At 50.6% G+C, this 27,262-nt stretch overlaps 2 protein-coding genes across 2 annotated transcripts in view; one reads left to right on the forward strand and one right to left on the reverse strand.

Annotated features, from left to right (window-relative positions):
- IFT52 (intraflagellar transport 52) overlaps positions 1-27,262 on the reverse strand; it is a 231,549-nt gene that overhangs the window by 158,919 nt on the left and 45,368 nt on the right. The window lies entirely within an intron of this gene.
- The window catches only part of PPP1R16B (protein phosphatase 1 regulatory subunit 16B), a 66,404-nt gene continuing 48,847 nt past the window's right edge, over positions 9,706-27,262 (forward strand). The window contains exon 1 of the mRNA XM_075516928.1: positions 9,706-9,833. The gene's annotated coding sequence lies outside the window, so the exon portion shown is untranslated. The remainder of the gene's footprint in view (positions 9,834-27,262) is intronic.

A 27,262-nucleotide genomic window follows, 5' to 3' on the forward strand; every position in this document is an offset into this window, starting at 1 on the left:
CCTTACTGGATATAAATCTGTATTTCTGGTGACTTCACTGATGCCTCACCCTTTGTATGCCTCTAAAACACCATCACAAGGAAATTTAAGACCTTACCAAAGAAGCTTAGCTCTAGCATTTTGTGTTATGTTATTTAGCATCCTGCAATGCTGAGTAGGGGCTCCTGAGGAAGAGCTGGCTAGTTGAATCCACCACACCTGAAGGCTTCAGTGGCTGGTTTTTGAGAGCCTTCATCCCAAGCTGGCACCCCTGGAGGCAGAGGTCTGTTGGCACAAGGCAGACCAGAAGTCTCCCACTTTAACCACTGCAAGTGCCTCTCGGGAATAACTTAACACGGATGCCAAAGCATCTTATCAAACCCAGGGACACCTTGTCCACACTCCAGCCTGCTGTAAGCCAGCCAGGGAGACAGCAGTCCCAAATTCTTCCTGAACTCGAAGCAGAGAATCTGCAGAGTTTACAACTCTTCTTGTGAGTATGAAAATACTCTTGTATTTTCTTGTATGAAAATTTCTCTTGTGAGTATGAAAATACTGTAACTCCTTAAGAAATTAAGACTACTCAGATTAAGCACCACAAATTTCCCCTTCCTTCCTTCTCCTCCAGAATAATCCCTCTCAAAACCCCTTAGAAAATGAGTGGGTTTAGGGTAGAGTAGTTTAGTTAGGCTTGCAGAGCACCGGAGGCAACCAGGTACTGCTGCAAGCTGACCCCTTCCCTTCGGGTGTGTTTAGTGCCGCAAGTCCCCAGTTCAAGTTCTGCTGGTAACCAGCACTGAGTCATTACACCATTAACTCTGCCGGGATTCTGCACTGAGCGTTCACGAGAGGACTTATTTCAAAAATCGGGGCTTTATTCCTTCACCTGTGGGTGGAATTAAAAAAAAAAAAAAGAAATTAAATGCTAAGCAGTTATCAAAATTTAGAAGCGTCTCATATGCTTTGCCATAACTCTACCCAGTGTCCTTTTATATTTCTGTAATGCTATCTTCCCTTCTACACTTCTGTTTTCCTGGGAACTCGAGCAGTGTGGGAGCTCTCTGTTTATGTCCTTGCTAATGAGTCAACACCTCTAACGCTTTCAGACTGAAATAGGTGTTTGTGTAATGTAAGTGGCAAAGGCTCGGTTTTGATAGCTTCATCCCCAGAGGTGTGAGTTTTCATCCGTACAGTCACCTCTAGAGCAGCTGTGTAACTGCATGGTTAAACTCGGTCATTGTTAACCAAGCCGCAGGGGTGCCCCGCAGGGAAGAGGGGACAGGGGATGTCGGTAAAAACTCGAAATGAAGCCCTCTCGGGTCTGCCTGATCAGACAGCAAATCTTCTCATTGGAACTAGGAAGTGACAGTTGTATTTCTTAGGAAATGGAGGAGTACGTGAACAAAACCCATCTGTGAAACAGCCATCATCTTGCTCTTTGTTCCTTTTTTCTTAGTATTTATTTTTCCTGTAAGCTCGTCCTTGTGTCAAAACATATTAGAAAGACAAACCCTGTAGGAGAGAAATGTCTGTTATCAGACTAGCTGGTACAACTGGGAGCCAGACACTTCATAAGCACTCGAGCTCTCAGAGCAGGAAACTTCCAATTAATATTGATTAGAAACAATTTTTCTCATTGTAAATACTGTAGCACAGTGTACATTGTCATCAGCACTCTTCTTGTTACAGCTGTCTTGGTTTTTGTTTACTCATTAGGAACTCATTGGAAAGATGGTCTTTCATTTAGTCTATAGCATTAACAAAGCTCGTTAACTGGAATACATATGAAAGCAATTAGAAAAATCTTGACCTGCAATTGATGCAGAGCCATGCCTGGACTGACTGCTGAGTGCACTAAGAAAGAAGAAAACCTTCATCTGTTTTGCTAAAAGCTCAGTAAAAGTGGGAAAAGTCTGGGGGGCTGTAAAATAAAACCCAAGTTTGTGGCAGGAGTGACTTGTGCGTTCCCATAACTGTTTATGCACGGGATTTGTTCTGTGCATGTTCTCCTGCTCTGTTAGGTTGTCCTGATACATCATTAAACCAGGTCTCAATAGCCTCGGGCGGGAGGGAAAGAAATCCTGGTGTTACTTCTAGTGCTGTGTGAGTTGCGTAATACTGAACATACAGTTAAGGCTAGATACCTTAACCTTGAGTCTGTATTTCTAATGTCAAGTAACTTTGATAAAGGGCTGAGCTTCTGCTGCCTCCTGATGTGTCGGTGTTGCTTTGTCCTCGCTGTTCTTAATTGCTGATTATTTAAATGTTCATTTATGGATTTAAAGAGCAAAGGCATCGTATCCTTATTTGGAAACACTGGACGTGTGACAGGCCGGACTCTGATACTGCCGAGAACATAACCCTGGTTATCCGAGTGCTGCTGCAGCAGTCTCTTGCGTCTGTGCAGTAACATCGCTATCAGGGCACCTGACCGGTAAAGCCACCCTTCTTATGGAGGAAAAAGTCCTAAACACGAAATATCTGTGTTTAAATCCCTGTAACCCAGTCCCTGATTCTCACAGCTGTATGTCCAAGCTGTAGCTTTCCTTGCATGTAGCTGCTCAGGCCCTGAGTCCAGTCCTGCTAAAACTAACGGGCGGACTTTCATTAACTGTAGAAACTAGATCTGGCCCTGAAAGATGGACAAAGGCTTCTAACACTCCTGCTCCTGGTGAGGCTTTTATGCCTTCAGCTATCAAATGTGTACTCTGCTGAGCAGCATCATTAAAGATGCATGAGCTGCCAGGATCTCCGTTTCCCGGCGGGGCGGGCACATGTGCTGCCAGGGCTCTGAGCAGCAGCTCCAGCATTAAAAGTCTCCTTGTGCTCTTCTGCGTCACAGATGGTCAGAGGCCCTGATGAACTCGGAGCATCTCTGAAGTCAGACCAGCCAGGTACAGCTACCTGGTACACTGATGTAGGGGCTTGCTCGGAGGCCAGGGGGGTGATGCTGGCTGTTCATGGGCTGCTCTTTGGGGTGCTGCTCCAGGAAACCAAGCGCGTGGTCGCTCTCAGGAGAGGAGCAGGACCTGAGTGAAAGCACCAGAGCCACGGGAGCGGATGGAGAGAAACTCCCCATGAAAAACTGATCTGGAAAGCAGAAGATGAAGCTCCTCAGGCAGCAGAACTGGGGGACTGAGCTGGCTTCAAGACGTCGCATGGCCGGTTCATCTCAAGGGTTACGAGTTGCAAGTGCCTGCCCAAACCAAGGGCTTGGGGTTATGATTCAGGAAACCTGTTTGCAGTTTCTCTGTTCCAAAGGGCTCTGAGGCCAAGTCTCTCTCTGAGATTGGATTCAAAAATACATTAAACAGTTGTATATCTAAACAGAAATGCCAGGCACACCCTTAAACGCTTCAGCTGGTCGAATACCTGAATGCCATGGAGGATTTTATGGCTAAACGTTCTGTGCGCTTAGTGTAAATCAGATTATCATGCAACATTTGCTTAAACTGGGGAGAAAGCTCACAGATGATGACAAAGCACTGATGAGTTTCAAGTGCAGTGCACAGGGGATATTTGAATTAATTGCCAATCAACGGGTGTCCAATAGAAGGTGGAAGGCCCTTTAATGGGACCGGTATGTGATAGTTAGGTAGAAAATGTCATGTTTCTCCTCTGGTAGCACTCTGACCTTTCCTCTAACCCCCTCAGTCCTCTGCAAAATTGACGTTTGCTTTCAAAATCAGTGTTGCTCTCTGTATTTATCACCAGACTTAATAATGCTGTTATGTTCCTGTGATCTAGGGGTGTATCCTTGGGTCTGGACTATCTCCATGCATTTACGACTACAGAAGCCAGAGGTTAGAGGAATGCGTAGTGCTGCAGGTGTTTCTTAGGATGGTGTAGACCCCACTTTGCTAATGTGCCAAACTTGCTAGCACAGCTCCCCTCTGGGATTCTGTGCAAGTCTCTGCTTTCTCTAGTTGTAGCTCCCAGGCTGGAGAACAGGAGCACGGCAATTATTTTCCAAATTTCTATCAGCTTTGTGAAATATAGGTGAAGGAGCACCCCCGTTCCACAAATGAGTTATAGGCTGGATGATTTCTTCAAGGCCAGAAACAGAAATTCAAGGACACTATCAGGAGTGATGGCTTATTTCAGTCAAGGGAAGGGAATGGACATGGCTGCAAATAAAACAGCATTGTTTTATCTAAAAGCTAAACCATCCGTCTAAAAGCTAAACCATCCGTGTTTTAGGTGTCTTGCTTTGCCTAATGTGATCTTTTCTTTCTAAAACGTTCAGCGCTGACCCTAGGGCTGTCCAGAAATGCCTCTTTTCAGGTAGCCAGAGGGTCTCGCTTCTGATTCAAAGTCCTTTTGGAGGGTGTTTTTTGAGGTTCCCCTCCTCATGAGTTGCTGTCACTTTTAAAGTCCCTAAGGAGCTTGTGCAGTACCAGAAGTGTGCCATGCTTTTATGTCTTGACTCCGAGTTGTATTTAGCCCTTAAAACATCTTCCCCTCAAAGCTTCTCACGGGCACAGAGATTCTGAGTTAAACCAGCTTATTTCTGACCTTCAAAATTTCCAGCCAGATGCAAAGTTTGCATCTTGAGACAATCTTTCTAATTAATCTTCCCAACCTGCTGCGAAGAAGGTAAGTAACAGGCGTTAACTGCAGCCTGAGAACCGGAGGAAAGAAACAAGATGCAGAGCTATGATAACGTAAAAGGTTTTCAGTCCCCAAACCGTAGGCAGAAAGAAATGCTGTGCTGTCCAGGTGGTCTTCGCCCAGAAACTGCTGGAGATGGCACCTACCCCACACATTTCTCTGCTCCGCTGCAGCAGGAGGGAGGCTGCAGCAGGGGACTGTAAGCATTAGAAAAGATGTAGGGATTAATTGTGAGATTAAAGCCACTGTTACCGAAGGTCTGCTGCTGCTCCGGTGGGCTCTGCTCCGCTGCAGCGTAATTCTGGCTTGTCACCGCAGAGTCTGTGTGGGGTTGGGAGGAGGAAACCACCACCAAAGCAACCCTCCCCTTCCCTCTAAGCCCCCCAAAACAAGTCCCCATAGGCTTTCATGCCGAGCACTCAAGTGACCCTGTGGCCGTGCTCACTTGGTGCAAGGGCGCTGGAAGGGCCCCCAATGACAGCTCTCTGCACAGGCGCCAGTGGCAGGGTGGGGCGAGAGGTGCCCGTTCCTTCAGCCGAAGGCGGAGGATGAGGAGGAGCGTGCCGTTAATAACAGGAGCACAGTTTCACACTTGGCACTGGGCAGACAGCCAGCTCTTAACCACAGGGATTTTAACTCGTAACCTTGCAAGCTGTGGGTCTTTGCCTACCAGTCTGGAATATCTCTCTCCTGTCAAGGCATGAAATCTTCCACTGGTCAACCCTGTCCTGGCTCTTTATGGGTTTGGAGAGGTTTACTCTCCAAACGTGCTCCTAGCTTTTGTGTTTGCAAATGGCCCTTCTTCTGGGGAAAGTCCTGGATGCTAACCCTGCAGCAGTGCTTTGGGTCAGGGCTGCTGCTGGAGCTGGTGCGGAACGCTTTGCTTGTAGAGAGTTGGCCTTTGTGCCTACAGGAAAGAGGAGGAATGAGCGCCAGCCCTTGATAAGGATGAGTTGTACAAATATTGGGGGTTGATCAATTAATGGTTTTTCTTCTCTTGGTATATTTACAAGGTACAAACTGCCACTGGTGCCATCTCAAGTCTTTATTTTTCTGTAGCAACGAGGATGCACTTGGATAACTTGTGGGACTGTTGGGAAGTCATTGTGCCGGTTTACTGGCTCATGCCCAGTTTGGCGTAGGCTTTCCTAGCGCGGATGGAGTAATGGTCCCCAAAGTTGGGGCCCCTCCTGCCAGCCTTTGCAAAGCTGGCTTTTACTCATTTGATGCTCAAGTATGAAAGATGAGTTACTTCTGACTTCCCTTGCTACAGCACTTGTTCTTTCTGCTGTACCAACTTGGAGCCAGATGTGTGCACCCTCTCTTTTTGCCTCCTGGTTTATTCTTCATCTAATCTTTGATTTCCTCTCATGGCCTTTTACTGAAATCAGCATGAATATCCCAGATCTACTTCTCTATCTCTTTATTAGTCCCACATTTCTGCTGCCACTTTCAGCTTTCCCTTGGTGTCCTCCTGTGTCCTCTCTTCTCTTACTGATTTCCTTCCTCTATTTTTCCTTTTTCAGTCAGCCCCTGGTTATTCCATGTGCCCTTCTGTAAGACATTTGAGAGCCTTCCCATGACTTCAGCACTCTCCAGGCTCTTGAATCTGTAGTTTGTTTGCTTGTTGTTTGTTTTTTACAGAGAATAACTAATGTGAGTGGTTTTGCTCATGTATCTTTCTCTAAGATAGTGTTTCACCACTGGCAATACCCTGGTTTGAGCATCGTTTCCTTTTCTTGTCCCTCGTTGCTTCCTTCTAGACAACCCACACCGCTCAGCTGAATCGCTCCTCCCCTGCCACCAGCCCATGATTCCCCGGTGCTGCAACCCTGATTTCCTCCCACTATCTCGGTTTGAAACATCTTGCCCTCACCATTAAGACTGTGAGATGGCCCATTTCCTTCTGTTTCCCCATCTCCATCTCTCCCACCCTCATCTCCAGCACCCTCCCAGTGCTTCCCGTGCCTCCCCTGCCCAGTTGGCTTTACCTCCTGCACTGGGCAAGCCCCAGTGCTTGAAGCAGCCCATGTTCACTGACCATGACCAACTTCTGCCTTCACTTCTTGTCTCACGGCTTGTTTCTTCTCCCCAGCCCTTCCTGTGCTGCCAGATGTTGCCCATGAGCATTGCCCAGCGGTGCTCTGCCGTGCAGACACCGGAGAGTGGGGTGCTCCTCTGCTTTGCAGAGGCTCGTGCTCGTTTGCAGTAGGTTTAGGTATGGACATGGTCTACTTGCTTGCCATCAGCCTTGCTTCTTAGTGACAGCAACTCTTAGCTGGAATAAAATACCTCAGGAGACCTTGAAAGATCATGAAAAGAAAACTTTGCCAGGGAATTAAAACTGCAGAGATGGAAGCATAAATTGAAGAGGAGAGAGGAAAAACTGGGCAGCACCTTCAGCTCGTGCATGGGGCCGCTGGCACAGCTCATCCTACGGCACTTGGCTCCTGCTGCAGCCTACCTACGCTCAGCCGGTTTCTGTTTTGACAAGCTGTCACCACGCGAGCGTACGATGAAGCAGCAATCACAAGCACATGCGCTCTATACGCCTGCAGAACAAGGACATGATTTTTACTGTCCCATCACTTCTACGTTTTTAAACTCCCAGCACAGCCCAAGACTGGCAGCTCCTTCTGTGCGTCCGAGTTACGGGGTCTGCTCGGTGTCCTTCAATCACTGCAGCTTTCTACCTTTTTTTTAATCCAGAAGACTCAGTTGGTTGCCAGCATCTAGGCTGACTGCTGAGTAACTTATGTATTATAAAAGCACAAGAGAAAAATCCTGTTCTTAGACCTGGGTGAAATCTTTCCAGCAAATAGTGAACTTGCTAAAGAAAAGAATTTGAGAGACCAAAACTACTTGTGAAATTGGATTGAACACTGGATGAGGAAGGAGACGCTAGGAACTGGGTCTTTGAAAATGCTGATGTTTTAGTAGTGCCTTTTGTTAAACTTTACTTTTGAAATATCTTTTTTCCTTAACCTAGACCTTTGTAATCTTTTTATTTTGTACCCCCCCAAAAAATAAAACTTGATGCAGTGAATTTTGACTGTATTAGAAAACAAACAAATTGTATTTCTATTCTAGCTCCAAATCTTTGTATTGGCAACTGAAGCGAGAGCTTTGATTTGCCAGCAAAACCGAGGATGATATGGATGCCTGCGGGCTCACTGACGCGCTCACCCCTCCGTCTGCCCTGAAGGTCTCCACCTTCTCCATTCCTGGGCTCTGAGCACTGCAAGAGCCCACTGAGGTGGTATCTGTCCTTATCTTCCCCATAGCAATGCTCATACCCAAATTTGAACAGAAAATGAGTCCTCCTTTTTCCTTTTTTTTTTTTTTTTTTTTGATCCTCTAACTGTTAGGATTGTTAAGATGCATTTCAGCTCTTTACGCTGACTCACTGGTCTGGCGTGGAGCCAGTTTATTTATGTGACTCCCCCATCATTACCATACGTGCCTCAGAAAGCAGCTGTGCTTACAACACATTTTAAATAAACAGACAACTGAATTATGGACTTCAGAGACTGGTCCAAAGCTGCTCGGCTCTCCAGCGCCCTGGGCTAAGGCTCCGGCTGCCAGACTCGCGCTTTGGAAAGCCTCCTCCACCCCGCGCAGCCAAGGGCTGCCAAGGTCTCTGGCTGGTGAGGATCTAAGTCTAGTCCCAGATCCGTAACTAACCTTTAACTTGGCTAAAAATTTTCCCATTCCTCCCATCCTGCACCTACACCTCTGTGGATCCAGTGAGGAGGAGGACTTTCTTCTCATCAGCTTTGTTTTCCAGATTTTTGCATGTACAAAGACAGCAATAAGACAAGTTTGTACAGTTAAGGCAAGTCTCCGTGTGTCACTTGGTGACTCTTAAACACGGTTCTGCCACGTTGCAGCAGTAATACGTGAATTCTGGACAGAGCTCCGAGACGCTCATCAGAGGGAACTCCCACCTTAATCAGACTTTCACACCTGGGTGCTCTCTCACGCTCATGTACAACTGCAAAGATGCAGGTTTATTACCCGTAAACACTTACCCACACATAGTCCGGTTCAAAGGAGCGGGTCACATTTCAAACCAAAAGGCATCTGTTGAGCTAGAACGTTTTAATGAAACCCCACAGCTGGATGGTCAGACCTGTCTGCCCGTCGATCTGTTGGGTCTGGGCAGAGGCCCTTTCCCAAGGAGAAACAGGGCCAATGGTGATTAATCCTCCAAACCTGAAACCTGTTTCACCCCAGAAAAGGCGACCGATCCCAGACACAATATCTGACAGCAGCATGAGGAATCCTCTCTGCTCCGCTCCCAGCCCGTGCAGGGGTGAGTGTGGGCTCCCCAGTGCCGCTCCCTGGCCCAGGAGGCTTCTTGGCTTCTCTCCCAGCTCTGGCGACCGGCTTTGACTCCTGGCAAAGACTCTTATCTGCCTCTCTTTGTCTGTCTGTAAAATGGGCATGAGGCATACTTCAGGAACGGCATTTGTTTTTGGCATCAGTCACTGTGCTTTAAAAGCCTGACGCGAAGGCTACGTTGCGTTGGGGGTGGCGTTTAGTTTCTGCTAAGAAATGCTCTGGGACCCCGTCCCTCGCGTCGACGGGCTCTGTGGCAAACAGGAACCTGCTGCCGGGCTCGGCTATTTACGCCAAAAAAAGGGCAAAAGGGTTTGTGAGGCGGATATCCTCCCCAGGCCTCCCCCCTTCAGCGCAGGCAGCAGCCGCCCGCATCTTGCAGCGAGAAGTGAGGGGAAATCTTACCCGCGGCCACGCGTGGCAGCCCCGGGAAGGCCGAGGCGCGGCTGCACCCTCCCACCAGAACCTGAAGACCTCTTTTTAACTGTTTATTCGTGTGTTTTAACTGCCCCCAGCTACACAACCAGCCCCACAGCCCTCGTTTCCCAGAGGCCCTCCGCGCCCCACGGGCGGCAGGACGCTCCGCGCAAGCCGCTCTCGCAGCACCCCGGGGATGCTCCTCCGCGCCGCTCCGCGCCGCTCCGCGCCTTCCACCTGCCGGGGCGGGCGGAGGGGCGGGCTGCGGCGCGCCGGCTCCGCGCCCCCTCCGCGGCCGCGCCCCCTCCGCGGCCCCACCTCGGGGCGGAGCTGCGGCCGCTGCCGGAGCCGGAGCCGGGCGGGGGCCGGGGCTGCGCGGCGCCGCTGCTGCTGCCTGCTCGCCCGCTGCCTGCCCGCTGCCTGCCCGCTGCCTGCCGGCCGGAGCGCGGCGGCCGGGCCCGCTGCGCCGCGCGGAGCTGCCGCGGGTGAGTGCGGGGCCGGGGGCGCGGGGCCGGGTGGGCGGCGGCAGCGCGGGGAGCGGGAGCGGGGCCGGCCCGGGCCGGCCCGGCGGGGGCAGCGGCCGAGCGGGATGCTGCGGGCGCGGCGCCGGGGCTCCCCGCTCTCCTTCCCCCGGGCCGGTGTGCCCTCCCCCCGCGGGGCGCAGCCGGGGCCGCGGAGCGCTCCGCGGGTGCGGAGCGGGGTCCTCGCCGCGGCCAGGGCAGCGGCTGCAATCACGGCGCGGAGTTTCGGTAACTCCAGCCCCGTGCAATCCTGGACCGGGCTGGCCAGAGTCACTTAAATAATGTAGTCCGCTTCCTTCCCCGGGTAGCATCAGGCACCCGGGTACTCCCTCGGTGAATTTGGGTAACCTTCTCTTGGACGCATCTGAGGAGGAGGACGTAGTTACCCGCTGAAGGCAGTTCTTACTCCGTGGAACCATTGGCGTTAGTGTTCGAGTGCACACTTGTACCCCGGGTCATCGTGCAAAACCCAAGGCGCTGAAGATGGGAATTTCTTGCGTTTGTTCGTGGATGGGTTTTGCTTATTGCATTTAGAGATCCTCTCCCTTTTGGCATGTTTGGGGTGTGGAAGAAATATACTGGAGGTAGCATAACTATAAGCAACCGTGATTCCTGAAATGGCATCAGGATTGCAAGTGCTGTCTTGTGTGAGATGAAGGTCTTTCTCAGAGAGGGTCTCCTTCAGATACTGGCAGACCAGGTGAACTTCAGCCTGAACTTCAGCCCCTTCTCCAGCTCCGGGGTCTGAGGTGTCTGTGGTGGTAGAGATGCTTTCAGTTGACTCGGAGAAGCCAAGAAGTTCGTGTTTATATCTTTGCGTACTTATCGTGAAAGATCTTGTCTGCACTGTGATAACTGCTCGAGGAGGAGGAGGATGCTTGAAGCTACAATGGAGCAGCAGAGAAAGTGGCTTCTCGCAAAGTGTCAAGGAAAGCAGAGGGCTCACAAACCTGGGGGGGGGGGGGAAGCCCCTCTCGGTTTAAGCCCTCCTGTGTTCCCTAACAAATGCTCAGGGAAGCTCGGCAGAAGCGGCTGCCTGGGCTGCCCTAGCTTTCACCTTGACCCAGCCTTCCTTGACCCGCTGTCCTGAGCCCTGCCATTGCTGTTAAGTGCTTTGCACAGATGGAAGGGCCGCGCGCTGCTATGGCAGAGAGCAGAAGGGGTTTCTCTGGCTGGAACTGAATTTAATCTGGTGGGGGATCATGTTCGTTGTGAAAGATGTAATGTATTAAATCCTGAATGTAAAGAATACTTTTTCATTTATGTTTTTCCCTCCCTTGTTTAATCTCTACGCTATGGGTTGGACCAAAAACTGGATGATATTGAAAATACTCTTATTACATTATTTTTATGGGTTTTGCTTCATGTCCTGAGATCTCTCATGAGGTTAAAAAAAAAAGTGCTTATTTTCCTTCTGACTGGAAAACATAAGTGACTATTTCATAAGAAAAATAAGGTTTAAAGTGTTGAACTTCAGATATCTGTGGTGGATGTGATGAAACGCTGAGATACCGTGTCTTCTTTTTGCCATCGAGACCACGTGTCCAGGCTGCCCATTTCTAACAATGTCTTGTTGTTGAGTCCGTCATTGCAGGAAAAATGACTCTGTGAGAGTGTGCTGGTACCAATTGTACCGGCTCCTTGGTGCTTCTGCGTCGCTTCTGCAGCCACTTTGTTGGAACCCTATTTTCCCTTGGTTTAATAATTTATAAAATGCCTGTTGCCTCTAGGCACATTTCATCCAGTAAGAAGAAAAACATCAGCCAGTGTTTACTGGTTTCGGAGCCTGAGGTTGACAAATAATGAAGCTTTTGTGGATGAGGGGATGTCTCATTTTTATCTTACAAAAACTGATGAAAATGCAGGGTTTGTGCTAAAAGTCTTCTGGGGATGTTACTCCTTTCTTACCCCATCCTTAAAAAGGTCTCTTGCCCGTTGGTGACAAAGTGGGTTTTAACTGTGACCTTCCTTAACCTGTTTTTGGGTCTGCTTCTCCTTTTTGCTTTTACCTATGTCTGACTTAAGTTTGGCAGCTCTCGGGTATTGAATGGTTGTGAATTAAGACAGCAAAATCGGGTCCTACATCTTCACAGGCTTCGTTTCTTTGGCGTGAAAGAGGCCAATCTCTTTTTGGGCAATAAATTGCCCTCTCAAATCCTCTGCCAGATATTTATGAACCACTATCATTAACTGCATTTTGAATCGCTCATTGAGCCGGAGGGGGAAAATTGGCCTGTAGTTCATCTTGTCTCCTTTGAAACTGCTAAATGATGATTCAGTGACCTTAGTGGGCAAATTATATCACCAGCTAATTGGCCTAAGAAGAAAAACTTGCCTGATATCCAACAAACTGGCTGCTGCTGTTCTTCACTCTGAAACCTTCTGCTGCCCCAGATGGTACCTCCAGTTTCAAATACTTACGGGGTTTTGTTGAGGCGCTGGAAAGGGGACACAGTAAACTCTTTCTTTTAGCCATACCTGTGCATGGTATCCACTCCATCTCCAGCAGGTTTGGAGGTATTGTCCCTTAAAGTGTAAAAATCTTAACATTTCAAGCTTGCCTTCCCCTGTGGATAGCCCTCTCCTCTTCCTCCTCAGAGGGTGAAACTGCTCACTGAGGTGTAATGTTTTTGGAGGATTCAGCTCTGCCAGGGATCCCAGCAGAGCTGAATTTAGGAAGGAGGCAAAAGCATGACGCAGGGGCCCCGCTCATCACCTTGCCGTCCCCGTCTCTGCTTTGGCAAAGCCCTTTCCAGGAGCGATGGTGCTTCTCCCCAGACGTGCCGGGCAGCTTCGTGGCCCGATGCTGGGAACGCGGGTCAGGATTAGCCCCAGCATGGGCAACGAAACGTGCTGTACGGCTGGTCGGGGCCAGGGAGAGCGGGACGGTGTGCTCTGCCGGCGCTAACGGTCAGCCCGACCTCGCTGCTTGTTTGCTTGTGGAAAATAATTCAGGGCTGGCGGCTTCTCTGCAAGGAGGGCTGTAATTGCAGGCGAGTGCCGGTGTAGAAGCATCCAGGCATGGTGCCTTCAGCCCTCCTTGCTTAAAGAGCTGCAGGAGCGAGCTGGGATGTGTGAAAGGGGTCAGCTGTTGGCTTTTTGCAGGGCTGTTAGTGGAGTTACACCACCTCCTAGGATGGCCTTGCCAGCTGGCTCATCCTTTAGGGAAGTTGAGAGGCTTATCGCAATCTTACTAGAAATCTGTCATCTTCTATTAATCTACTTGTCTCTCCTCATCTCCTTTCCACGTGCTCCCTTGCTCATTCATCTCGGCGGTGCCATTCTGCCTGCGCTGCTGCCGGTCGACACCAGCTGTGCTGCTCACCAAAGTCTTGTTTAGGGCACGTTCATTTGTGGACTGTCGCTTTTTGCTGTCCACGTGGTTTTCTTTATATATATAAAAATATATGATATTTTAAAATTTTTTTTGAAGGTGGCACTCCTGAAAGGAGAGCAGGGTCCGGGTGCTTTGCTGGCTGGGGTGGAGGTGCAGGGGAACTGTGGTATCCAGCAGAAATCAGGTGCCAGCTCTGAGCAGCCCAAAGCCCACTGCTGCGCCAGGTCCTGCTCGGTGGCGGGCTCAGCGTGCAGCGCAGCGTGCCTCGCCGCTGGCACCAGCGTAAGGGACTGGTAATCGTGGATGTGAACCACCAGCTGCCTGCCCCTTCCCCTTTGAAACCAGGGTAGTTCCCGCTTTGGGGGGGTAGCGCTGCACTTTGCTTGCACAAAGAGTGGATGAAGGGCAGTGGCAAAAACCGTCAAACTTTGGGAGGGAAAGGAGGTGAGGGGCGAACGCTGCACCCTGCGTTTCATGGGAAAGCGTTAATCAGTGAGAACTGATGATACTGGACCGAGGCTGAACTTGGTGGCACCCCTTGGCACCTCTGCTAGCTGGGGCAAGTGTTACTTTCGGAGCAATGCGTTTCTTCCTAATGGACCTTTTCCTTGCAAGTCTCTCAGAAGCATGTTGATACTGGGGTTAACAGCCACGCAGGCACCGAGGGGAAAAAAAAGAATAGCTTGGGGAAGACAAAGCCTTAATACCCGTACAAAGCAAACAAATGGTATATCGTTTGACGTGGATTAGGTGAGCTGCGAGATCTCTGGCTCTAGAGGCCCGGGTAGGAAATGCAAAGCCTTTGACAAAGGTGGCTTGGCCGTCTCTGCTTCCAGAGACAGCATCCGCGTGCTGGGGCAGGTACCGGTGCTGCCGGGAGCCACGTACCTGCCTCTCCTCTCGACTTCCACAGGGATGCTCTTTCTCCTGCACAACATGTTGTTTGCTATCCTTGAACGTTGCTAGCTGGCAGGGAAAGAGATCGGTGTGTTTTTTTCCAGAATAGTCAGCTGATTTCATCCCATGGGAAGTGGCTGAAAAGCAGGAGACAGGTGGGTTGGCATTCCTGCTTAGTAGCCTTCCATAATTCCAGCAGGAGAAGGATAAACCGAGAAGTGCAGTTGCTGGGTACTTTTCTATGTTTGCATTTGAAAGAGCTTGATAGGCTGTGATTAATGAGGCTAAATGGAAGCTTGATAAATGGTAAATTCAAATGAACCTCAAACAAAAATGGCTTTATAAGAAGGCTTTTGGTTGCGTGCAAAGTGCAGCTTGTGGGCTTCGTCTGCTGTTTGGTTGACGGCTGGCAGAGCGCGTTGCACGGGCTGTCCCCCGCCGAGGTGTGTCCCTGGTGCCTGCTGCAGGAAGAGCTGCTGTGCGTAGGTCCTGCCCAAGCCGTGTCTGTGCAGACCCTCCTGAAAGGTTGTTTCTTTCCTGGTTTAGGTTAATATAATGTTTCCAGATTTGGACTATCCCATCTGCATCCTGGAGCCCCCCATGTCCCCATATCCGGGCTCTAATTAAGGATGCTCTAAAAGCAGCAGGCCAGCTACCATGGCCTTGCAGATCAGAACCATTGGCCTAATCTATTTTTAAAGTGAATTAAACTAGAAAAAGGTACTGCCATTCTAGAATAAGAAGCCACCTGGGGAGTTAACCCAGAATAGTTGTTCTGCTTTGAATTTGCACCCTATCTCGCTTCAAAATAACTTTTCTTTCCATACATGCAAGCTCCATAAGCACAAAATACAGGGCATGACTTAAGCAAGATCACTCAACAGAGCTGGGAAAACATCTTATTTTTCCCGAGGTCTTCTCCGCATCGCCTCCCGGTGATCCACACACGCTCCTTAACTTCGGCATCCTTTCCGGTAATAAATCTGCCCTGTTTCTTGCTCGATCCCTTGCAGAGCTCTGCGCTCCTTTCCCACCCCCACCTCTGTGGTTTGCCGCAACACCCTGGCTGCCAGCTCCCCGCAGCCCCCTCTGCGCTCCTCCCCACCCCCTGTCCGGCGGCCGTGCTGGTCGCACGCAGTGGAACGCACACCCCGAGTGCTCGCCCCCCCGGAGGTCCACGGCAAGATTGCCCAGAGATCTTTTCTTAGGCTGGATGGGACCTTATCGCCTTTCTTGGTCAGTCGGCGTGACCGATAAGTAAGAGGCAGCATCAGGTGCCTTCTTCTGAGCTGGGGCTGATAACCTGAGCTGGGCATAGGTGGCAGGCGTAAATTATTTGCAGCGGCCGACCTAGGCGCTGCTCTCGTGCTGCTCTCGTCTTGCGTTGGCCGGGAGGAGGAGTGGGGATATTTGCATGATGTTTTGAGTTGTGCTGAGACACTCTGCTGTTACACTGCTCCTTCGGATTTGTCAAGCTGAAGTTAAATGTATATAATTTTAACATCTCATGATTCTTTAGGGGCTGACTCATGTTTTTTTGGCCTGAATGAATCACAACTCTTGAACTCCATTGCTAAATTCATTATGCAACAATTACAGGGTTGGAAATGCCACCCTAAGTGCACACAAACAAGCTGGCAGCAATTTTCCCCTCCTTTTCTCTCACCCCGTGTTGCCGAGAGACCTCCCGTGTGTGAGTTTGCTCATTAGCTCTTGCCTCCGCTCGGTAGGTGAGGGGCTGCTCAGCTCCCTACGTCTTGATGCTTTGCCCTTGAGCTGGAAGGGGCAGGAGTTGCAGGTTGGGTATATCTGGAAGAGAAGAGAGGGGACAGCCTAGGAGGGGAGGCTGGAGCTGCACAGCTTTGCTCATTGGTGCCATGTGCCTTAATTTTGTCCCAACTGCTCCATGCGACGTTGTGGTATAGTCATGGCACCTCTAATGATCCGTATGGGAAAACCCTGAGTACGAGGCGTTGCTCTACAGTGGCTCCGTGTGGCAATGTTGGGTGTTGGCAGTGTTTCGCAGGCACAAATTCTGCTTGGTGACTTGCTCAGCAGCTCAAAGGCCAAACACCCATCAGAGGAGAAAGACCAAGGAAGATGTGAGCCCCATGCTGGCTGTGAAGTGCCTAGTAATACCCACCATCGTTTTCTCTACTTTATGGTGCTAAGCTGGGATTTGGGGATTTGTGTGGGGCTTGGCTTTTTATTACTGAGGTCTTGAGCAAGAGTTCATCTGGTATGTGAAATTAAGAGGGGCTTTGTCCTGGGTGTGCTTTGCTTGCTGACTTGCTTAACCCACCAAAGCAGCTGGTGGGAGCTGTGCCGAAGATCTGTCAGCAGGATGCGGAAGGGCCATCTCCACCATCTGCAGGATCAGATTTCTGGCTTTAAGATGCCCCTGCTACCTGAATTTGACTTTCACTACCAGAACACTGATTTTTCTGCCATCCAAATAAAACTGCTTCTCTGAACAAATATTCAGCTGAGGTACATACAGAACGGCAGGGTGGGTACCTGTGCCTGGGAAGCCCTCTAGAAAGTCGCCCTTAAGAGCAGCCGTTCTTCCCAGCTGAGTTCTGGCCCTTAAATCTCTCTATCTTTGGGAAGAGTCTCTTCCCTGAGCAGGCCTGGCTGTTTGCACATCCAGGCATGGCTGCACATCGAGGCAGCAGAGAAGGATGGCTAAACCTTGTGCTTGTGGGTGGATGAGGAGAGGGACCTCGCTTCTCCTTGGCCTGTGGCAGCAGAGCCCTAGTGCTTGTAATCCCAGAAATAGCGGCGGCAAAGTAAGAACGAGAGTGACGAGGAGGAGAGCAGGACCAGCAATTCTGGTACTGCGTTCATAGTCGAGTTAATGCAAAGTATCCAAAATCATATTTTCAAACTAAGAAGTGGTAAATATTTGATGAAACTGAATGTCGGAGCAACTGCATTGTCAGAGCAGCAAGTCAAGCCAACGTACCATCTCTGACTGTGGCCAAGAGTAGATGCAGAAAACACAGAAAGTAGGGCACGTATGGTGACGTGCGGGTTGATAACTGCGCCTAAAAATAAGGTACTTTAGGAACCTAAAATCTGCCTCGCAAGCAAGGCAGTGGCAAGCTGCTCTGAGTGTCTGTTTCAAGACAAACTGGTGATGTTGGCACTGCAGAAAGCTGCGCTAACATTTTGTTAGCGTTTTGCTAGCAAAACATTTTGTCTCCATCTGATGGTTTGCATCTAAGATAAGGCAAGTTACTCTGGAGCTGTGCTTGGGCAGGGATGGAAGCGAGAGGCAGTGGTGGGGCGGCTGGCGGAGATGCTTTTCCTCAGCCAAGCCCCGCCGGCAGCAGCCTGCTTGCCGTGCAGGGTTTCTGCTGATCTGCATTTTAAGGAGCCTTTGTCCTCTTGAAGTGTTATCGTTCAACTTCCTAGAAGATGCACTTAGAATATTCCTGCAGGCTTCAAGGGAAAACCATCTTGATTGCCCTGCGGTATCTGGTGGTGCCGATCTTTGCTGCCATTGTTGGGAATGGGCTGATACGGGTACCCTATAGCAACTATATGATGCTGCTTGTCAGCATGCTGCAGGGAAGCCTGACCCACGGTGCTGGAGGTCTGTTAGCGTCAGGTCAGCAGCCTCAGGACCCCCTTCTTGCATGCTGGTGGCTGACCTTGACCTGCAAAGGCTAGGTGGGCAAGAGGATGAATTGTTTCGGAGTGGAGGGGGCGGCACGTGTGGTTTAGCAGTGGAATAAGTAAGTCATTGCGGAGTTCGCCAAGGTACAAGGGCCGTGCCTTAGATAAATCCAGATGTTCGAGCCGTATGGAGCAAAACATCCTGCACTGTAGCATGGATAATTCATTTTTCCCAAAGTCTCAGCTCTTACTCTCCCAGCGGAGCCCATGGGCACCCCGCTGGTCCCTGCACAGCAGAGGCAGGTGGGCAACACCATCCTGAGTACGGGCTCCCTGGCTGATGCAGGGTGGGTCAGAGGGCACCTTTTTGTGTTATTTGGTTAAGATTTTTTGAGGATTATTGGAATGGTTATAGATATGCTCAGCAGTGTCCATAAGCGTTAGAGTTGAAAGCATTTTGTTAGCAATAATTAAATACAACTGCTATTTAAAAAGGATGAATCAGATTGTTGGGAAGAGCATCCTGTCTTAAATCTCCCACAAAATCAATATTCCTCTTGTCAGGTGTGTAGCAGACACTTTCACATCCTGCCAGTCATATCCAAGCCCACCGCAAAGCACCACATCATCCTGACAGCAGCGCTTCTTACCAGTCTCCCGAAACCTCTCTGGGTGCCGCGGCGAGCTGTTTGGCTCTGGCACCTGGGTGCTCAGAGTCGGGTGGTGGTTGTGCCAGCTGGTGACATCTGCCCCATGGCCGGGGGCAAATGCCTGGTGCTCACGGGCTCCGTGGCCTTGCAGTCTGGGGACCTCTCCTACCTTCTGCACAAGCTAGTGCTTCCCGCTGGACCTGAGCGTGGGTCATCTATGGTCTAGATGTCCAGCTTGGAAGTAGTTATTATCTCTCGATGGCAACGTTGGTATAGAGAACTCCAGTATGGATGTGCTGGGACAAGTCTTCTCTTGCATACCAGCATCATCTCGCAGCGTGAACCCAACATGCGTTGTCCCTTCCTCCCATCTGATTGTTGTTGTGGTGGCTTTGTTGGCTGCTGGCATTGTCACCGCAGTGCCATAAACCTGGCAGAACCACGCCTTTGCCTCGGAAAGAGATGAGCAAGGCAGGACTCTTCTGCTGGCAAAGAAACGAGAAAAAATTTAAAAATAGAGGAACGTAGTCCCATCGGATGGTAACTCCCCGGGGGGATGCCGCGTCCCCGGCCTGCGGCAGAAGGGCACAGCCACGGGGCTGCGGAGCTGCACGGGGGCAGGCGGGATGCCCGCTCTCGCTGGCACGTCTGTGCCGTGCGCTCCGGTGACAGCGAGAGCGGGTATCCCCTGGGAAAGGCACATCCCTGTCGACAGCCGAGAGCCTGCAAAAGCCCTGCTGCTGAAACATCCCGCGTTGGCACGGCTTGCGGTGCCTAGGAGCTGTAAATGGAAAATCCAGGCGCTTATCTAGCTTGTTGCTGTGCCAGGATAGGGCTGTTCCCGGGATTTTTTTTTTTTTCCCATGGGCCAAAATGTGTGTAAGTGGCTTTAAACAATGGAAGGATTTCTGCTAAAAAGACTGGGGTGCGGGCGAATAGGGCTTTAATTTGTATCTGAAGGGAAGGGTGTAGGCTCTTGCAGCGGTGTTTTTGAGATTCGGTTGGAAATTAGCTTTGTTTTTTTCCCATGTCTTATTTTAAAACCTGTTTTGGGGAAAAATTTGTTGTCGTTCTTCAAATTACATATCTCTGAATGTGTAGTTTAAAATGTCAGGAAGGGGGATGCAGTTTTGGAAGACTCCACACATCTGTCTGTTGCAGGGCTGATAAAAACCAGAAGCTTTAACCAGAAAAACAAATAAAAGGAGGTAATATCACTGTCACAGATGGGTCGGGCTGCTTTCCCTGCAGGTGTCTGCATTGCAACCCACACTCACATATAATGTGCTGTGGAAAAAATAAATGGAGAGCCGAATCGGAGACTTATGCCCTCAATTAATTTTTGTTCCACATAATCGGAGCTGCTGCATGCCTTTCCTTCAATATTTAACGGCCTGGCTCAGAAGATGGGGCTGCTCTCATGTGAGGGAAGTTGGGATTCGGTTTATGTTTGCACAGAAATCCCGTTCTGATCTTTCTTTTTTTGCCTAAGGGCAGGGATCCTGCGGCTCCTCTGATGCTAGAGATAAATTTTGTTAGCAGATACTTTTCTTTGGGAGAGCGAAGGGGAGAGGGGAGTGGTATGTAACGAATTCTTGAAGGAATACAATTTCCTTCTCTTCAAGCATCGTCTTCTCGAGTCCTGTGTGCTGCCTGGAGCCTGTGTCTGCCCTGTCTCGGGTGCAGTCTGGGAGCAGAGGGGAGAGCTTTGCTCCCGGTTTGATGTTCGCAGTCCTCATCTGTGGTGGGTTGACCTTGGCTGGACACCAGGGTCCCACCAACCGCTCTGTCACTGCCCTCCTCAGCCGGACAGGGGAGAGAAAATATAACGAAAAGCTCGTGGGTCGAGATAAGGACAGGGAGAGGTCATTCACCATTTACCGTCACGGGCAAAACACTCGACTTGGGGGAAAAAATTAATTTAATTTATTACCAATCAAATCAGAGTAGGATAATGAGAAATAGAACAAATCTTACAAACACCTTCCCCATCCCTCCCTTCTTCCCAGGCTTAACTTTACTCCCGGTTTCTCTCCCTCCTCCCCTCCCAAGCGTCACAGGGGGACGGGGAATGGGGGTTGCGGTCAGTTCATCGCACGTTCTCTCTGCCGCTCCTTCCTCCACAGGGGGAGGACTCCTCACACTCCTCCCTGCTCCAGCGTGGGGTCCCTCCCACGGGAGACAGTCCTCCATGAACCTCTCCAACGTGAGCCCTTCCCACGGGCTGCTGTTCTTCACAAACTGCTCCAGCGTGGGTCCCTTCCGTGGGGTGCAGTCCTTCAGGAGCAGACTGCTCCAGCGTGGGGGGTCACAAGCCCTGCCAGCAAACCTGCTCCAGCCTGGGCTCCTCTCCCCATGGGTCCTGCCAGGAGCCTGCTCCAGTGGGGGCTTCCCACGGGGTCACAGCCTCCTTCGGGCATCCACCTGCTCCGGCGTGGGGTCCTCCGTGGGCTGCAGTGGATATCTGCTCCACCGTGGACCCCCGTGGGCTGCAGTGGATATCTGCTCCACCATGGACCCCCATGGGCTGCAGTGGATATCTGCTGCACCATGGACCCCCATGGGCTGCAGAGGATATCTGCTCCACCGTGGACCACGGGCTGCAGTGGATATCTGCTGCACCATGGACCCCCATGGGCTGCAGTTGATATCTGCTCCACCGTGGACCCCCATGGGCTGCAGGGACAGCCTGCCTCACCATGGTCTGCACCAGGGGCTGCAGGGGGATCTCTGCTCCAGCACCTGGAGCACCTGCTCCTCCTTCTTCCCTGACCTTGGTGTCTGCAGAGATGTTCCTCTCGCATATTCTCACTCCTCTCTCTGGCTGCAGTTGTGCAATATTTTCCCCCCCTTCTTAAATACGTTATCCCAGAGGTGCTGCCGCCGCTGCTGGTGGGCTCGGCCTTGGCCAGCGGCGGGTCCGTCTTGGAGCCGGCTGGCACTGGCTCTATCGGACATAGGGGAAGCTTCTAGCAGCTTCTCACAGAAGCCACCCTGTAGCCCCCCTGCTACCAAAACCTTGCCACGCAAACCCAATACACCATCTAAGGAAAAAAACGAATCAGTACAATGAGTGCGTGCTCTCTGCAGATTTACAGCTGCTGAATAGTTTTCTCTATTGCACTGGTTAAAAGGGGATGGCTTGTTTTGGTGTGCAGTTTGAAACTGAGGCCCGAACTTAGTTTCTGATTTTTAACTCCATTCAAAATCACAGTTAGATTTTCAAGTTCAAACTAACTGAAATATCCCTCTCCCTTCTCTGCGTGGCAAGCTGATGGCCAAGAGCCCAAGGTATCTTTTTTTTTTTTTTAACCGATTCACTGATTGACCTGAAAGCAGGAGGCTGACCCGAGCTTTCCCCCTTGGAAAGCAAAAGGGGGCTGAGCAGTTTCTGCAGCTCCGAGGCACCCTCGCAGGCGCACCCAGTGCCTGGTCCAGAGCTACGCCTTGCCCCAGGGGCCGGGAGAGCCTGCTCTGCCCGTGGGGCGGAGGGAGGGCCAGCAAGAGCGGAGCTCGGCTGCCTCGCCTCGGGGGCCTGGGTGGTAAGTAGGATGCTAGGGAATAAAAATGGAGAGGGCATGAAAAGCCCCAAACTTGTAGTTAACATAAAAACTACCCACATAAAAGTTCTGGATTTGAAAATCTACCCAGGCGAGGACAGTTTAATGCAGAAAAGTGGCAGCCCTGTGAGAGCTGTGTGGAGCAGACGTAGAAAAGAGCATTTGCTCTACGGAGCTTCTAGATTAAGGTTTTCTAAAACGCCTCCAAGTCCTGCTGCCTTGCACTGGGAATTGGGCTTAAGGAGCAGCTTTGCACTAGACCCACGTGGAGGGAAGCAGGTGCTGAGTTGGTCTAGCTCTGATGCTCTGGCTTGCTCCTAAATCATGCATGTAAGCTGTGCTTGGGCTTGTGTGCTACTAAAGCAAAGCCCTGCGTGGCTGCGGCCATGTCCACTGAACCCAAAGACCCAGCTCCCCAGCTATTGCTAGGAGCTTAACGGCTGGCATGGACACGTCTGGGGACCATCGCCAGATTTGTTTTGCTCGTCACGGGGGTGCCACTGGAAAGAGCAGCGCGTTTCCAAGCACGCTGATGCGGGGGAGGACTGCTTGGCACAGAAGGTCTTTTTTTAAGGAAGCCCACGTTGAAATATTGATAGGAAAAAGAATGTATATTGTGCTGTGTTGAGTGTTTACAGGAAATATATAGTGAAAATACTGAGGGGCTTTCCTCAAACAACTGCCAATATTGTTAGGAGTGGAACAGTTGGGAGGAGAAAAGAATGAGGCACTTAAAATTTTCTATTACCAGCATTGGCTCCAAAGAGATTTTTTTGACTTGCTGTTTTGCGTTTTTCTTCTTGCTCATATTTCATTCCCACTGCTAGGAAGGAGCTCATTGAAGAGGGAGAGATTATCTGGAACTAGAGATAAAGCGGCCAAACCAAAATGTTTTTAATTCTCTGGGGAAGAATTTAGCTTTAAATTTTGAGCTTTCCATTCAGCTAGAAAAATAACATGCACCTTCACCACCAAACTTACCTTTGCATCAAGCAGCGATGAAACTTCCTTTGCTGCAGATGGGTAAAACAGTATCTTCACTTTAAGAAGGTAATTGGGGCACAGATTAAGTTACTTACTTTGCATACAAGAAACCTGTGGCAAAGCCAAGAATCTCTCCTGAAACTCCCCATTTCTGATGAGATCTCTCACCCAGAAGACCTGCTCTTCCTCACCAGCACTCCAGGGCAGACTGTAGGAGTTGTGTTCCCTAAGGGGTCTTGGCTGAAATTATATATATATATTTTTTTTTTTTTAAGTGATGTTTCCTGCCGCTTTCCCCTTCGTTCCTTCAGGAGGAACCGTTCATTTGGTAGTGCTGAGCATCTGCTGCTTAAAATGCTGCAGAAGCCCTGAGTGAGGAAAGGAGCTGTTTGCTTCTAAGATACCAGTGAAATTAAATCATGCAGCAACAATTTTCATAATTTTCACTCCTCCGTGTGGTTAACCTGCGGGTGCTGCGGGGCTCGCAGCACGGTGCAGGGAGAGAGAATCACGTGGTGCGTGCAAAAAGAATTTGCTACCAGAAGCAATAGCTAGAGCTGTTAGAGTAGCACCGAGGGATGAGTAGGGTTTCAGCAGCACCTCATGGCTGGAGCACCGGACTAGAAATAATAATCCGGAGGTGGTGGTGTAGCTCTTGCTGTGAGTTTGCTGCCTGAAGTCAGGCAAGTGACCTTGTTCTGTATTTATCTGTTCATCACTGGATGCTCTTGACCTCTGGAGAAGGGTCTGCTGCATATTGTGTTGGAAGTACTGGCTTAGGTGTATGTCAAGCTGTAGTTTAATGGGCTGCCTTGGGCTGCATTCGGGGGGTGTGTGTTACCAGCGGCAGGTTTCTGGCTTCAGCTTCGCTATCAGCCCTGACATCCCGGAGGAGACGCTGGTCAGTGCCCACCTGCATGGCAGTCGTTGCACAGAGGTCCAGCCCAGGGAGATGGTACAACCTGTCTGGCAGGGTGTGATATTGGAGAAATAAAAATTTCAGTTTCAGGAAAGAAAGGAAACCCTTCAGGAGGCTGGAAATGCTGCATTTTGAATTGCTTACCACTGCAGCCTTTCACCGTGGGCGTTCTCTCCTCCTCCTCCCCTGGGCTTTGTAGGAAACGTGACTGTCCTGTAGCACTGCAGAAAACACGTGTTTTGGGGCTGTGATTCCCCGGAGGGGCAGGCATGTCTCTTGTGATTTGAACTCCCCTTCCCCCTTTGCCGTATGGTTGCTGGTGGTATCTGACCCTCTGTCTGTCTCCGTTTGGAAGACCCAGTGGCTGAGTCCCCTGTGTAGGTGTGTAAGGCTATAACGGTAGGGCTTGATGCAGTGTCCTTGTTGACGATGCTCTAATGAAATTCGAAATTTTGGAAATGTTTTTCCAAAAGGCAGGAGGTGAGAGAAGCAGTTGTAATAAGGAAGGAAGCCCTGGTTCTAGGCTATGGTCCTCTTAGCACAAAAGATCCTCTGGTCTTCATGCACCCTGTACTAATTACAAAAAAGCCAACCCCACAACCCTACAAACGCCAGGAGCTCTTGATCCAGAACAGGGCTCGCTGTTCCCGTCAGCAGGCCAGAAGAGGGGTTTGCTTTCCCATCTTCCTGAAGGAATTGCAGATTGCTGCAGGGAGCAGCTTGCGTGATGGTGGTGGGGTGGGGAGCGCCTTGGCAGAGCCGGCGCGGTTACGTGCTCGGCAGTGACACGATTTAGGAAATGACTTGGAGCGTGTTCCTCTGGAGAGGGCGGGAGGGGGACGCTGCTGCCCTTCTCGCCCCCGGTCTGGGCTGCGGGGAGGGAGGGAATGGACCTCGGCTCTTTGGTCAGCCCCGTGGCACATTCCCACTTCGGGCAGCCCCCCTGTGTCCCCTGCCTTTTTCTCCTTTGGGGACAGCTGGACTCCTGTGCCTGCCTTTCCCTGCTGCTCCTGCTTGTCCCTCAGTCTGTCACCTCCTTCTCTCTGTGGCTTTCTGGCCGTCTCTGGACGGTGTTACGGCTGCTGGGCTGCCAGTGAGCTCTTCCCCTCATCAGGGAGCAAGTGATGAAGAGCTGCTCTGCTGCTTCCTCCAGACCTTGGGGAGATCCTGGCCAACAGCAGAAACAGCAATACAGAACATGCGTCTGTGGCCGCTTTGTATCACCAAGCAGTGACAATCCTGAAGGCGATGCCTGAAAGAGAAGCCTGTGAATTCCTCGTTGGTGCTCGGTGCCTAAGGATGGGTTCTGCAGAAGGGCCGAGATGGGCTGCTCATCTAGCATTTCATGGGGCAGGAGTAGCACAGATTGGCCTTGGCCCTCGTAGGAAGCGGAAGGGGTAAATTTGGCAATGCCTCACCTTGCCATGGTGCAGGAGTTCACCCTTCATGAAATAAATAAATCAGGCAGCCACCTCCTCTGCAGGTTGCTTATGCTCTCAGATCCCTGCTATAGGCTTTTGTGCTTGGTTTCCAGTTCCAGCTGAGAGAAGATTAGCTTGGGGTGGGGAGGAGACGGCTATTTCTGTCGCGCTTCATGCCACTGACTTGACTTTATGCTGCAAATGCAGACGCTTCACCTGATCAGCTGGGCCCAATCCTGCAGGTGCCTCCCCACAAGCAATGCAGTGAATGAGAATGATCGCCTTGACTTCAGAAGTGGCTGCTCACGTAGCTGGGTCTTGAACTTTACCTTTGCTTGAAAGATGCACGGCTTAGAAGAATTCTCTAGTTGCTGAACTATTTCATTTCAAGGTGTCCCATTCAAGGGTTGCTCTTCCATGGTTTGTGTTTATTTTTTTTAAGTGGAATAAAACCGAAGTCAATTGACACTTAAGTGAAGGACTCTTGTGTTTGTGTTCTGCTTCAGTGTCATGCTGTGCTTTAAATAGTGCCTTGGGGAGATGTGCCGGAGGATTTGCAGGTCTTAGCTCCTGCTTCGTCGTCCGGTGGGGAGAAGAGGAGGCTCTCCAGCATCACTCGGCAACGTGGCTGTTTTAACGGATCCAGCTCCAACCTCAGCAATATTATGGCAAAGCGTCTGCAAGTTGAATGCTTTGCAGGAAGGTCAAGGGGGGCAGCCCTGAGCGTGCGCTGGAACAGGAAAATAAGCGCACTCGGTTTTCTCCTTTGCGGGATGCAAGTGCCAACCTCTGGACGTGAGGTGGGAAGGAGTGTGTGTACAGGGGAGGAAGGACCCCTCCAGGCAGGGTTGGTGGTACAGGGTAGGCAGCTCGTTGCAACCACTGACTCGGTAAACTCTCACATCACAGAATCACCGTCTCTTCGTGTATTGCAAGTGAGTAACCAGCGCCCTGAAAGTCCTTTTGAGCTTAGTGAGACGAATCTTGTACTAAGGTGAGACAAAATGTACAGGAAATGCAAACTTTTTTTAAAAAAACGATTGCGTTAGCCAACACTTGCATGCCCTTTGTAGGGACTGATCTTTGACACGGTTGGAGCGGGTCTTTCTCTGCGGCAGTGCCGAGAGGACGGTGGTGGCACGAATGCAATACAGTAGCGAGCGTCTTGCCTTCCCTTTGGCCCCCGAAAGAGTCGCCCGTTGTCCCCGCAGGGCTGGGGGCTGCGAGCGTCTGGCAGGATGCTCTCGGCATGGCGGCAGGCAGATCTGCTGAGCTCATGGAAACTCAGCTCGGTCAGACATGAGGAATGGCACTTTTTTTTTTCCCCCTCCTCTCCTCTAAATAAAACAGAAACCAAAATGCGATGCCTTGCAAACCACAGACACCCACACAGGCGGCTTCTGTGTCGCTTTGCAGGTAAACAAATGCTGGGGCCTGAAACTGTGCTATAGTTAGACTGACGAGTTTGTGCAATGAGGAGTCAATGTGCCATTTTTTTGGTACAGGGAAGAAACTAGGTCATTGGAAAACAGGCAGCCAGAGTGATGGAGCCAAAGTCTTTCTGAGGCTCCGGGGTCCGTGGCGGGTGCTAGGGGACTTGTACTGAAGTCTGGGAGAAGTTGAGCTGTGTCCCCTTCAGGAAGGCTTCTCAGGGTGACCTCTCTGCTCCTTTAGAGATTCATTTGCTGGTTGGTTTGAGGAGATGCTGGTGTCTGGTGCATCCAGAAGATGTCTCTTGGTGTTGACCTCCCCTCTCCATTTCATTCCCCTCTGTAGGCCACTCGAATCTCCCTTTTGTTCTGTTGTGAGAGCAGAGGAGCTGCTGAAGGATGAGGTGCATGCAGGAAAGCTGAAACACAGGCAAGCAGGGTAAGCCACGCTTCTCCTCTCCTTATAAATCAATGCTCTTTCCAAGGTGCAGTCCTAATACCACCAAGAAAGCTTCCAGCTTTTTTTTGGTAAAGAGGGAAACGCTGAAATAAGGTTTCTTTGCTTTAATAAACC

Source organism: Mycteria americana, chromosome 14, assembly GCF_035582795.1.
Source record: "Mycteria americana isolate JAX WOST 10 ecotype Jacksonville Zoo and Gardens chromosome 14, USCA_MyAme_1.0, whole genome shotgun sequence".
In the NCBI taxonomy this organism is placed as follows: domain Eukaryota; kingdom Metazoa; phylum Chordata; class Aves; order Ciconiiformes; family Ciconiidae; genus Mycteria; species Mycteria americana.